The following is a 5,849-nucleotide window of genomic DNA, read 5'->3' on the forward strand; positions in this document are numbered from 1 at the left end:
TGAAGGACGATCCAAATCAAACCAACACAACACATGCAAACAAGTGGATCTTGGCAGTGCAATGCAGTACATGCAAAAGGTTAACCCCTCCCACTGCTCCAACTTTGAAGATAGCCAAGCAAACATCGAGTTCAGAATAATTTCAGATCTTCAGACAAGGAAAGTGACGAGCTGCTGCAAAGCGGCGCCCCTTCCTCCCTCCCCTTGCATGGGACCTCCTGCTGAAGAGAAAGATAGATGGATACATAGATAGAGAGAGAGAGAGAGAGTACACGACCCCAGCTACAAATTAAAGATCCAGAAGCACAGCACCACACTAGTACAATATCTTTCTAGAGAGAGAAACGACAGAGAGAGAGTGGTAGAGCTAGGATATAGCTTTGCAAAAGCAGAAGAAGAGAGGGGAAAACTAAAGTGAAAGTAGGTATTGCATACGTACTCCCTCCGTTCTAAAATAAGTATAGTTTTGCACTATTCATGTCTCACGTTTGACCATTCATCTTATTTGTAATTTTTTTACGATTAATATTTTTATTGTTGTTAGATGATAAAACATGAATAGTATTTTATGTGTGACTAATTTATTTTAATTTTTCTCATAAATTTTTTAAATAAGACGGACGGTCAAACGTCGGACACGGATTCTCATGGCTGCACTTATTTTGGGACGGAGTTAGTAGTAGATACGAAGCACATATGATACAAACGCACGCTTTCCGATGCAACACACAAGGAGGCCGTAGTCCAGAACGGCAATTTCTTTCTTCATTCGCTTTCCTTTTGATCAAGTGGTGGTCGATCGACGAGCTATAGCTAGCTAGGGCATCCAAGCCACCATTGATCTCTTTATCGACTACTGCTGCTTGCGTCGCATGGCCCTTTATCTCGATCACTTTAGCATCTATATCCTTTGCTTTGGACGGATTGATTAGCCAGCTAGGACAGTTCATTAGCTGTAACTAAAATTGGTGTCTGATGACACATGTACTAACAAGCACATATATGTATGTGCAAGATAACACCACATGGTCTCTACATATATTATTATTGGTAGCTTTGATCGGCTCTGAATTCAGAAAAAGGTTAAAAAGAGGTTGGAATTTTAAATTTCATTGGAGAATGCATACATGGCTAAATATACAGCTTTTGTAGCTAAGTTTTTTTGTTCTTGCTCTTGATTACTCGATCACTACTCTACACTTGTCTTGCTTACCAAAGCGGCGCTTTTGCAAACCAAACGCTCCCCTGGATTCCTTTTTGTTTTGTTTTGAGTTGTGGACACTTTCGCAAGCATGCAAACATGCGGAAGATGAACTACATTCGCGCTGAAGCTGTCGGAAACTTCCTATAAAGAAAAGAAACAAAAAAGAAGGCATGCAACAGGGTAACGTACATGTTGTTTGAATTCAACTCGATCAATCGATTTCGGTCAAATTCCAAATTGACAAATGTGTAAAAATAAAATGGTCTTTTTAATACATGTGTGCACACATTATATTATAAGTATTAATTTTAGTCAAATGTTAAACCTTCATATATATATTAACTCCAAGATTTATGAGCCAAGACTTCTCCCAACTTATCAAACTATAGATTATCGGAGTGAAGGGAGTCTTGGTTAAGAGGCTAGATAATGGTGGTGGTCCGGTGGATCGATACAACAACAGGATTTGCTGAAGATCATGTTCTTTTCTAATTAAATAGAGATTTATTTGTCTTGGTTTTCATTAGCATGTTTTTTAAAATTAATTGCTAAACTGTATGTATTGTGTGAAAACTTTCTGTTAAGATAATAAATAATTTCTTTGAAGTTTATAATAATGAAATCAAATTAATCATGTGCTAATAGCTTAATTTCTTGTTATTTTTAATTCATATCCTAATTTTATCTTCATCTTCCATATAAACGAACACCAATAATATGTTAATACTTCCATGCTACACTAATTTTTTTCTATATCCTTCCCTCCCTGCATATATCCATGGCAGGATGGCAGATGTGCCTCTTGATGAGTAGTACTCCAGTACAGTAGTACTCATCTCGGAGAGGCAGGAAGGAAGGAATATAAAGCACTTCAGCCACCATGCAAGCAGGCAGGCAGGCAAGCAATCACAAAGCTCAAATGATTCTCTTCCCCCTTCCCTTCTTCTTCCTTCCCAAAGTTCCAGGCACCACCAGCAACAGCAGTAAAAAATACACCCCCAGTTCAGTTACTGTCGCCAATCACCGTCTCTCTGCACTAATTATAAGCCTGCCTGCACTGAACACGACGACGTACGTACTCTCCAAGTCTCCATCCAGAACGTACTAGATCGTCGTAGTACTACGGCGCCATAGCTGCGCATCCTGCATCCATCGGCCATGGCGCGCGTACGTTGCTGTGCACGCCGGCCGCCGGGTCGCCGACTCGCCGGCAGGGTGCGACAGCGCCGCTGCCTTGTACGCCTCTGCGCCGGACACAATCATTCGCCCATAATCGCCGGCGCGACCACCCAAATTAACGTGCGCCGGCCAGCGCCTCTGCCGCCATTGGGGCGTAGCGTTTGTCGTTGCCACTCGCCGGCACAGCAGGTTGCACCCACTCTTGCGTCTGTTTCTCTCTTTCTCTCCCCCTGTGTGTGCTGGGGTCTGAGCACGGTTTTTTTTTATATAAAAGGGTAATTTTTACCTGGCCACTGCATCCAACTGAATATATACCGTCTTTTTAAATTAGAAACTTAGCTTATCAAACAGGGAACTTAGCCCTCAAATAACTCAATCTAAAATTCGCTCCTATAAAAATTTAAACTCAAGTTCTTGGGATGCTACTCAAGTCGAGCACCGAGTAATACCAGAAAATAGTTTTACGGCATTGGACAGTGTCTTTTAAGTTTGAAATCTTTGAGATGTAACCATAGTATAACCATAATATAATTATAATATAATTAACACGCAACTAACATTAAATTTAACTTATATGTAACTTGGCAACATATCCTATGCACACCAACTAACAAATGTCACAAAAAATATAAAAATCTAGAAACTTTCATATATATACTTTCAATAGTATTGTACCTAGAGATAAAATCTTATCCTCAAATTTATTATATTTTAGCCGTGACAAAAAACAAAAAAAATATATGACAGTTTTAAGGTTGTAATTCTGTCAGAATTTTATCTTTTTTTACTCTCTATGTAGAATAAATTTGAAGATGCGACTTTGCATGTAGATATATAATACTAAAGGAAGTACATGTATGAATTTTTCTAGAATTTTTTTGATAATTTTTAGTTGGTGTACACGGTGTGTACACGCGAGGGCCTGTGTGCATAAGGTACGCTCCCATGTAACTTATACTTATATATATAAATATATATTGGCTCGGTTGGTTACCATATATAGCTGGTGCTCGAATGAAGAGTTCTGGGCTCGATTCCCACTGAATGCACGAGAATTTTCAAACACCCTCTCCCCTTAGCACAAATCTTGAAGTACATCTAATGGTATAAAATTGGTAGTTTTAGAGCCCCTTTTCAACTAGCACAAATCTTGAAGCACATGCATTCAATCTTAAAAACTTGGAAGTTTCAGGGAAGAAAAACTTTTGGAAGTTTGTTTTTGGAATTGCTAAAGAAATGTTGATATTTTTTTTCACCAAAACTTTCAATTTGTGGACCATCGGATTCGTGCAAGAGAGTGAGAATTAATTTTTAATTTGTGCAGCGCGCACCAAAGTGGGTTCAAATCCACGACGTCGAGAGTAAGAGTGCGTGGGGCTAGCCATCCTGGCAAGTTTGGTTTCGAGTGATCAAACTAGTTACATATAAGTATAATGTAGTTAAATTGTAATTAAACTTCAATTACTCTCTATTTAAAAGTTATTTAAAAATTTTCGTGAACACGCAAAAGGATTTGCACGTCAATATATTAGAAGGAAAAGAGTTTTTGTTACACAAAACAATCAGCCAAACTAGCTTATGCAAGGGGAAAGAAAAAAAAAAGCAAAACAAAAACTGAAACAAGACTACTACAGCGCGGCTAAACGCAACACCGAAAAAGTTGTTCAAAATAAAAAGAACCGTCGAAAATTATATAGCTGCTCGCTTTTTTTTTTCGCAAATCCGCAAGAAATGATCCAGCTAGCTAGCCCTACTGTTGCATCCACGCAATATTGCAATGTGTACAGTGTCGCAGTCTGTCCTGCATCAGTTTTACATTAGTGATGATGTAGTCCGGCAGTGGTCGCCGCCGGCCGGCTGGCCATGAGCCATTGCCACTGACTGGAGCGTACGTACGTTCTTCAGGCCATCCTGTGGCAGCAATCTGCTGCCATGCCTGTTACCTCTATCTGAAATCACTAGTACAGATATATACTACAGTAGTAGTATTTGTGTAAATAGAGTTATGGGTGTGTTTAGTTCACGCTAACATTGAAAGTTTGATTGAAATTAGAACGATGTGACAGAAAAGTTAGAAGTTTGTGTGTATAGGAAAGTTTTGATGTGATGAAAAAGTTAGAAGTTTAAAGAAAAAGTTGGGAACTACTCCCTCCGTCCCAAAAAAAGATAACCTAGAACTAGGGTGTGACATATCCTAGTACATATGTTCAGATTCATTGTATTAGGATGTATCACGTCGTGGTACGAGGTTGGGTTTTTTGAGACGGAGGAAGTAAGATTGACCATGATCTGTCAGTGAGATTTGCCTACGTTTTCCCTCCTGATCGCCTGACGGAATTTGTCCATGTTTTCCTGTCCCGGCACGCGCACCAACTGCATATGTTTGCAGAAGCAGAAGAGCAGGATGAGCCGGCAGAGACCGACCACCTCAAAATTTCCACCGGCGACAGCCGCCGTGTGTTGTGTTGTGTGCATAGCAGTACTGCTACTGCACTGAGCTATCCGATAAAAGAGAAAGGGAAAGAAGAAAAGAAAAAAAAGATTGATAATGACACTGTGTGCACGCAAGAATTGCAGCTAGCAGCATCAGAAAACACTGTGGTGTTATGAAGATAAAGTTATGGCAAAAAAACAAAAAATGATTAATTAAGTTTTAATATTATAAACTTGAGAAATAAATTTATCTACTCCTTCCGTCCTAAAATATCAGCATTTTTAGGATGAGTTTAAGGAGAGAGGGATTGAGAAGATTGGGAAGATACGCAAAACGAGGTGAGCTATTAGAGCATGATTAATTGAGTATTAACTATTTTAAATTTTAAAAATAGATTAATATGATTTTTTAAAGCAACATTCCTATAGAAAATTTTTACAAAAAATACACCGTTTAGTAGTTTGGGAAGCGTGCGCGCGGAATACGATGTCCTTTTCTCACCCAATCCCCCAGAACTCATCACAAAGAACGCAGCCTTAGTATAGTGTCAAGTCAAATATTTGTAACTTTGACTATTAATAGCAAAAAAAAATTAAAAAGATCAATCATGTAAAATTGATGTTACTAGATTTATCATTAAATAAACTACCACAATATGCAACTCTTTTTATTTAAAACACCTTATTTTGATAGATATCGTTGGTAAAGTAGCATATCGAAAACCGTATCGAAGTCCAAAAGTGTTTATATTTTAGAGTAGAGGGAGTAATATTTTTTAGAGCGACTTCAAAATTTTTCTCACGAAATGTACAATTTAGCAGTTTAAAAAACGTGCTTACAAAAGCCGAGATAAAATCTACATCTTAATAAAAAAAATACAGGGCCTTATATACATGTGCTACCATATCGAACGCCTGCATATATACAACTCTGGGGAAAATTACTGTACATGTTTATACATGGTTTTGTCTTTAGGATGCATGCCATTTATATTTGGCAGTCATCAGTCATCACCAGCTAAGCTGGTTGGTA

This window comes from Oryza sativa, chromosome 11 (genome assembly GCF_034140825.1).
Source record: "Oryza sativa Japonica Group chromosome 11, ASM3414082v1".
Classification (NCBI taxonomy): domain Eukaryota; kingdom Viridiplantae; phylum Streptophyta; class Magnoliopsida; order Poales; family Poaceae; genus Oryza; species Oryza sativa.